Here is an 8933-nt window from a genome sequence, read left to right as displayed (position 1 = left end):
CCCGATAACACCATTACCATTATATATATATATATAAAATATGTATTATAGCGAGAATACGAAGCTCAGGTAATTTAAATTGTTGACCAGCTCTTGCTTCCATGTGGCCTTAGTGAATACTGACATCACGGTTTATAATGACATCATCCTACCTTCGCTGGTATTAAATGAAATAATTGAAAATTAATAATATTTGTTTATCAACTTGCTTCTACCCAGAGTATGGGGGGGGGGAGCAATTGAGAAGTAAGTCCTATTGAATTGAATGGGGCTTGCTGACAGTCTGGGGAATCTGTGGGTGGAGGGTATAGAAAGGGGTATTTTATCAGGTGAGGCCTTTTCACTGACAGCTGAGGAATGGGAGAAACAGCAACGTGAATAATTTTCTCTTTGAACTCTCAAAAAGCAATTTGAACCCTCTTTATTGTAATATCTATCTATCTATATATGGCACACATATTTACAGCCTGCTCTTCAGCCCCAAAGAGTTCCCAGAAATATGGTGCCAAATAAGACAAGAGTGTATCAAGTTCAAGCCCGGATCTGTTAAAAAAAAATAAATTGCCTTGGTGAAGTTGTGTAGAACAAGTGTCATACCACTGTCATGCTGTTTCCATTCTCATCCTTTCTCCCCTTATTAAAAGACAGGTGTGTTATCTCTTATTTAAGAAAATCAATGACACAGCTATCCTTTATCCACCTGGGGGCAGCATTAAGTTGTATGCATTAAGTCTGCCACAACTAAAGGAGATCCTGCTCACTCCCTGTGGTTGAAAGGATGATTAGGAAAAGTGCAATTGCAGATTATTGGCTGGTTAGAGAGGGCTGTACCTGGTAGGAAACAGAGTCTGTTCATTTGGGAAGAAAGGACTAGTACAGTTATTTGTAATAACAGCCTGCATGGATCTCTGTAGGCTACTTTACATAAAATGAGCATCATTTCTGTTCTTCTTGTCAAAAGGCACCAGTTCAGTTCATGAGCTTAGCTTGTTTCTTCCTAGAACTACTTTATTCAAAAAATGTTTTGCTTGTCCTGTTCCTTGGCTTGTTCCATGGTTCATTTATTACGTGCATAAGTTACCCTACATTTGCTTTCATGTCTCAAAAAGGCATTGAAAACAGCTCTTGGTAGTTTGCAAATATAATTTTTTATTCCCTCCATCAGAACCCGCAAAGTGTCTTGATAACCATGTAAAGCACTGGTTTAAAATACAATATTTCTTTTATTTACATATCTTATATGCTTTTTCAAAACCATGTCAAATGCTCTCATGTCAGGGAGTTACAAATGAAAATATAGTAATGACAAGTAAACCTCATCATTAAAATCATATGCAAATGAAAAATGCTTTAAAAAACCCAAAGATAATACAGCAGCATTAAAAGAAAACCATAACAGCCAAGTCACAATATAATAACTGATTTAAAAAACCACCCCAAATTTTCTAATCAAAGGTAGGCTGGGAATAAAGTTTTCTAAGGCCCATATCAAAGAAAATGGGGAGGGGGACAAATATCTCTTAAGTGAAAGGAGTTCCATAGACAATAGAAACCGCAATATCAGAAAGAAAAAGAAAAAACCCAGCAACCTGTAGCACCTAAGTTAGTCATCTCTCTTTCTCCACACAGCATATTCACCCTCTGTCAGTATAGTTATACCAGCAATAGTAGCAGCTAGGATTGTGTTGTTTCACGTTTTTTGCCCTGTAAATGCCCTTCTGCAACTTAGCTTGTTTCCTGCTGTGATATGGAATGCATAAATTGGCCCTCTTGATGTGGCTGGGCAGAGATTGCTTTCTTACTATAGGGGGAATGAGGTTCAATGGCCCCTGGTCTCTTCTGATGCTTTGACTTTATATTCATTCACACCAACAGTCTCCCACTTCTAACTGGAGGAGGGAACCCTAACAAAGTGATCATAATGTCCTTTTGCCGCAGGCCAGGGCGAAGAGGACCTGGGTGACCTGCTGAGATGTCCCAGCAGCTGAATGGCATTTTGGGGGCCAGCTTGAACTACTAGCCCACTGGAGTAGGTCCAGCATACGAATCGAGGTGCGAGAGCAGATTCCAAGCACTGTTGGTGAAAGATTACACAAACACTTTCGCTGTTGCACAACAGTCCTTTGGCTGCTCTCCTGAACTGCCAGCTGGGAAGTCACAACATCAATCGTTGACAGCCTAGGCGAGTCAGGCGTCCCTTTCTCTTTCCTAATAGAGAAAGAAAACCAAGCTGTGCATTTTCTGATTAGATAGCTATCCTTTTGTTCATGGAACCTGGGTAGCTCAGATGTATAGTGTTTACAAGGAACAAACTTTTCTTGCTCTTTCTGTGTATGTTTAAGTACTAAGTAGGCATTCTAAACTCTTGTGTCAAGATGAGGGAGTGGTAAATATCCCAGATTATTATATTCAGAATAAAACAGTGTGATCATTCTTACTCTTGGCAAACAAAGAATATTAACAGACCCTGTAGTAGTGGTAGCAGTGATAAGGAGTATTTGTCTCTTTACATTTAGCAAAAAAATTATGTGAGTTTGCACCTTGCTATATTTAATACTTCTTAATGCTCATACTATTATGCCTTACGGCTGAATTTTACAGCTTGGTTCTATGCAAGTTTGGCATGACTATGAGCCCAATCTGCATAGGATTGGGTTGTATGTTTTTGTTCTCCCGCTCCAAAATTCCTAATCCAAGCATGTATTGCATAACAAGCTGTCAAATGATCTGCTAGTAGCGTTTGGTTGAAGTGATACAGTTTAGTGAAGCAGTAAAGACCCAACTGTACTGACTACAAAATGTAGAGCTGCTATGTACCAAAATCTGTCATTCTTAATTTCTTTGCAGTGAACCAGAGGTTTTGCAAGAAGCTTGGGATCTACAAGGCTTATTTGAATTACTCGACAAAAGACCCTGATTAGCCTTTAACAGTGTGTGCCAATCTAACAAACTCAGCAGCTAGGCAGTTTACCTGAATATCCACCAACAAACTCCAGAGAATTTGAAAACTTCTCAATGCCCTGTGCAGTGTCAAAGCTAGAGGACTTGTCCTAAAATTGGGTAGCATCTCATCAAAGTGGGCTAGATGGAAGGTATGAAGCTTATATAAGTTCTGGCAGGGGAGAAGGGGTGGTGAAGGGCAGAAAGAGATTGAACAAGGTCTGACAAATCTAGGTTTCTGCGTATGATTTACTGCATGGTGTTCTAGTACTGCCAACTCCTGCCGCAGCTGCTCTGGACAAGACCAGGGATGTAAATCAGAGAGATAGGAAGAAGTGCCTGGACTGGTGACAGAAGCAGAATTAGAAGTGCTTTGTGGGCACTGGGTATAGTGAGTCAATCCACCACAGAGCTACAGGGGGAGGCAAGTGGGATTGTATTTGAATAGATAGCAGAGCAACCTAGGGAGATGGAAGAAACAGAGAAATGTGAGAGATTGTGGGGAGAAAAAGTCATGTGGAGGGCGAGAGATAAAGTGGGGTGTCACAGGAGGGATAGAGTGGAATGCTAGGCACACAGGGATACTTGTGTCAGATCCAGTAAAATAGATCTTCTTGAAACTGCATAATTATTTCAGTGTTCCCAACCTCACAAAGCACCATGAGATCGCCAATTGCATCTGCATCCATTGACAGAACAATCTGCATCCAGCACTTTCCTTCCAGCATTGCAACAATGCAAAAACACCTAACTGAGGCATGGATCCTTATATATATATTACAATGGAGCTGGTTTGAATGTGTACTAAGCACTCTGGTAATTCCTCTACTACAGGGGTAGGCTGCAGTGCTTCTGGGTCTATTTTTCTGTTTAAGGTTCCCACAATGCCCTCTGATGTACTCTCACTCTGAGACATCATAGGAAATTTAAATGGAAGAATGCCACAGCAGCCCAACCCTGAGCCAAGCACCAGGGGGGGGGGGGGAGTTAAATGTAGGGCCTGGGGTAAACTTTAGCAGAAGTCCTTGCTAGGGATCTGGGGCCATGGGAGCAGCCCAAGGATGCCCTTCCCTCAGCCCTCCTGCTTCATCTTTATTTACCCCTGATTGATGACCATTTCTTGAAAGGACAGCCAGTTTTCTGTAAATAAGGAAAGGGCTGGGTCCTTGTAAACTGGCTGAGAATAAACACATCACGATGTGGCAGAGGTGAGGCAACAACTTCGTTAAAAAATTCTGAGGGGGGCTTAAACAGAACTGGAAGCTTAAGCAGCCTTGGTCCCTATGTCCCTATGTATGTGTTCTTTTTGAACATGCACAGAGGCACACTTTCCTTTGTTATGGAATCCTGTGTTGAAGGACTAAGCCCTGACATCCACAGCACATTCTGGGCATAAGCTGTGCCTCAAATTGAGACTAAGACTAATGGTTCTCTGTACAACATCCTGCAAATTCTAGAGAGGTATTGTTAGGAGACTCTCTTGGGCCTCTGACGCACTGGGATACTTGAGCTCAGGCTCCTACCGAGCCAAGAACAATCCTGTGTTGGAAAATTAGTGATAATGTGTGGAGGTTTTGGTGAGAGGGAATGGACGTCTTCACATCTAGCGTGTCCTCTGTAAAGCTGTGCATCAGCTGCTGAATTGGCTGGCGCAGTCTAATTGCTGCTAATACCGCAGGACACTCGAGTATTCAGAAAAGCCTTTGACACACTTTGTACGCTGATAATTGTAAACAGGCATGATAAGCCAATCATGTGCTCGCACTTTGTGATGCCATCCATTTAGTCGTGTGACTGCATTGTGATGTCACCATGGAGAGGCATTACTGGGAGGATGACATCAGCGTCATAGTGTTACAGCAAGCCAGCCAGCAACTGTCTTCAGCAGCATTAGCTGTTTTATCCAGTGTCTCTAGAAGTCGTCTTTGGATGACTCACTCTGCTTGCAGTTGAGCAATAAGAGTGTAACAGAACACATCTCCTATTCTTCACTCACCTGCCTTTTCCTCACTACCTGACCTCCCTCTGCTGTGGCACATTGCTATATCGAAACTGAAGGGCCTCCACTGACATTTGTTGTCCAAGGTAAGACCAACTAGCAAAACACTAATTTCAGTTTGTTGGGGTTTTGAATCCAGGGTTTCCTCAGCCCCCCACCCGCCACCACCAGCACCACTGTTCCTTCTTAGTACTGTATTGATATTTGACAAACCATTGATGGTCAAAAGGCATACAATGGGCAGCATCAGTTCCACACAATAGTTTTGTCTGATTGCAGCAACACATTGCCATGTCATGTTAAGTACCAGGCTCAGAGTCCAGGAGAAGATGAAGTTTAGCAGAGGAGCTTCCATATTCTAAGCAACTTCAGCAATTAATCAAAATATTTTGTTTCCTTTTTGATCTTTCCCATCACCCTCTTCTCTGAGCTGTATTTAGTATTTGACCTGTCAGTTAAGACAACTGACCTGTCAGATGTTGGTGACATGCAATCAATCATCAAATATTGAAAGTTTCAGGTAGAACAGTAACAGAAGCTGAGAAGTGTAATAAATTTCAGAATTCAGCTCTTCCTACAACCTTTACAAAACATCATACCAAATCATGTGTCCTCTTGTTTCTACAACAAATACAGCGAATGATGAGACTGCTTCCTAGGCACCTGTGTATGATTGCCAACTTTTGTTTATAAGCTAAATCTGGTACCTCAATATAAAAATTTATAGTTTATTGGTCACTGAAAGCTTAGATCGTTACTTCTACGAATAAGAATCTGTTTATTGAAGAAGTAGTTCCTTCTAGGAACAGGTCCTGCAGTCCTGCAATTAAGATAATCACTCTTCCGATCTTCACACCTGAACTATCAGTTTTCAAGAGCCTTTTAAAGGCGCAGAGGATTAGAACGCCCCACGATCTGTCTAAAGGTCAGGAAGATTAACACACCAAAGCACATTCAGTACTCTCCAACAAAATTGTGATCTTTTGACTCCAAAACACAGACACTCCTTTACAAGGGTGCTAATGGAGTGGTCCCATGTATTTCACAGTGCAGGTCTCTCTCCCTGGCAAGCCATGATTTTCAGCTATTCAGTGCTGATAGTCTCAAGAGTTGTCCAAATTTCTAGGCATGATGGGGAGAGCTCCTGCGTCAGCAGCGTTGCTAAGTTGGTGGTGTTTGTGAATCTGGGTGTTAGCAATTATGGTTTGCTATACCATGAAGGTGATGTGCAAAGAAACAGACTTGCCAGTTCTCTGAAATTTTAAGGTTGATCTCACTCCTTAGGAATTCACTTTCTTACGATTCACTTGCCATTATACAAAACAGCTGTATCTTGATGAATCTTTAGAAAATTTGTCAAGCTGTCATGGATGGTGTTTACTAGAGCAAATAAGCATTTTGCAAGAGAGCTCCTCTGCATGTTAATGAAACCTTCCAAAACCTGGACTGTTAAATGCTTTTTAAAAGGCACTGGTATTTGTAGAAGTGGCCTGGTATTTTCCTCTGCACTGTTTTGCATTTTAAATCATTGCTTCCACTGGAAGTATTTCAGAATTATTCAACATATCACAAAGCTGTTCACCAAATAAATTGCCACTCATGGGATATAGCAGCCTCGATTCCACAATAAACTTCTACCTGAAAGTAATCAAGTGTTCTCTCCTTAGATAATACTTACCCAGGTGTCCAATCTGATTTAACCCTTTTCATCCGGGTCTCCAGAAAGATTTTAAGTATAGCTTTATGTTCTGAATTATTTGTTTTATGCTGCTGCATAATAACTTACGTAACTGTGGCTGTTTTTATTGATTTTCACATTTCATTTATTATTGTTTTATTTTCTTTCTCATCAGGTGCACTGAGGGCCCCTTGTGCATCCAAGAAGTGGTGTATTATCATAGCCTCATTGCTGAACAAAACGTAGTGGAGTGGGAGGCCAGCCACTCAGAATTGTCTCTGACACGTACTTGCCTGGGGGCAGAGTCATCATCCAAAATAAGGTGCAGTCCTAGGGGCAGGCAAACAACAATCTATGTGGTGAGACGGTCCAGGGGTTAGGAAATCCGATGATCAGGGAGTCAAGGATCAAGACAAGCAAGAAGCAGCAAGGTAGGACCAGGAACTACAAGCATTGTTAACAGCTTCTGACTGCTGCTGGAAGCTCTGCTTAAGAAGGCTGAAGCCTGCTGGTTCTCATCAGCACCTTCTCCCCTGTGGCCTTGAAGGCTGGTCAGCTGCAGGTGGAGCCCCTCTGCCTTCTCCCTCTTCAGGCTGCTTGTTCAGCAGGCGAAGCTGACTCCTCGCCCATAACACATATCAGTATGATATAAATAGAAATACGCAAATACAGTTGTTTAGATTTTGGTAATAGGTTGATAATAAGTTGTAAGAAAAAACGGAAATTTTCTTTTCTACACAGCACTTAACAGTTCAGGAGGCCTGTCCTCCTTAGCTATTTGCTCTGTCTTTCTCTTAAAAATAACAACCTTAAACAAACAAAATAGAAAATGGTGGTGATGCAAGTGTTTCAATCCAGCTTAGGTTGGGACTTGTAAGTCCTGCCCCACTAAGTGCTTATCCACACTGACATTTCCTTCACTCTTTCTAGTCTCAGTCCATACTTTAAATCTCCATGTCTGAGGGCCCCCTCCCTTTTTTGCACTGGAACTTTCCCCATGAAAAACTGCTTTTTAAAGCTCAGTTGGATCAAATAGCAATCTGCGGAAAGCCCAAATTGACATTTGCTCCAGTTGAGCACTAAAGAGCAGCTTTCAGCAGGGAAAGCTTGGGGAGGGGAAGGACAGACAATTGGACTTGAGCTTTTAAGCATGGACCTTTGCCTGGAAAGAGTGGGGCAAAAAATAGTGTAGATAAGTCCTAAATGAAGACCTATGATCCCACTGATCTGACACTTTCTCTAAAGCTGTACATTTTAAACTGAAGCTGAGTTTGGTGTGAGCCAAGGGCGGGGACATGTCCATCACCCTGGTTGCAGAACAAAAATTATCTGGGTACATTTAAAACCAGCCAGCGGCTTTACTCAGCTTTACTTAGTTTACTGTGTTTTGAACATAACTCTCCCTGCCCTGCCAGTTCCAGTAATTCACTCCTGGGGCTGACAGTTTTATGACTCCCTCATGTCACTCTTCTCTCCAGTGTCTGCCAGCCCCAGTTTGCAAAGAATATATTTTAGAGCAGCTGAAGGAGACACAGTGACACTGGCAATGGACGGCCCATGGGGATGGGGCAGAGAGAAAGTCATCACTTTCCCCACCCTGGGATATTTATTTGCACATCGCTCAATTCATTTAAATATATGCTGATACAAAATCAGCTGTTGACTGCTGTTGCAGCCACATGTAGAGTGCATGTGTACAAGGGTGTGATAGGGTACCACCTGTATTTATGTGGATTAATCAAAATACGAGTGTTTGATTAATTGCAAAAGTAGCCAGTTAAATTCAGCAAATGAATATATATATATATATTTTACATGAATGTATACCTTTTTAAAAAAACAGTTCTTGTGGGATGTTAGCATCCAAAATGTACCGTATTTTTCTGTGTATAACACCCCCCCATATATAAGACTACTGCCAAAAGCCCACCTGCACACACAAAGCAACAACAGCCAATTGCGCGCACGCCTTGCCGCTGCAGCAAATAGCCTGCCCTGTTGCCGCAGCAGCAGCCAATCGTCAGCAGGCCTTGCCACAGCAACCAATCAAATACCCAATCACTGCTGCCAATCTCCTGCTGGCTGCTGGCACCAATTGCCCGTCCCCCCACTGCTATCCATGCATAAGAAGCCCACAATTTTTGCCTATTATTTCAAAGGAAAAAATAGCGTCTTATACACAGAAAAATACACTTATTTGTAAAGTGAGGTCCCAACCAAAGAATGGCAACTTAAGTTGACAGAATATGTAGAGCTTGCAGACTTAACATATAGAATACGAGAACAAGAAGAACATATGTTTAGAGAAGATTGGAA

This window comes from Podarcis liolepis (genome assembly GCF_965112155.1).
Source record: "Podarcis liolepis genome assembly, chromosome: 13".
Lineage (NCBI taxonomy): Eukaryota > Metazoa > Chordata > Lepidosauria > Squamata > Lacertidae > Podarcis > Podarcis liolepis.
This window is presented reverse-complemented; position numbering follows the sequence as displayed.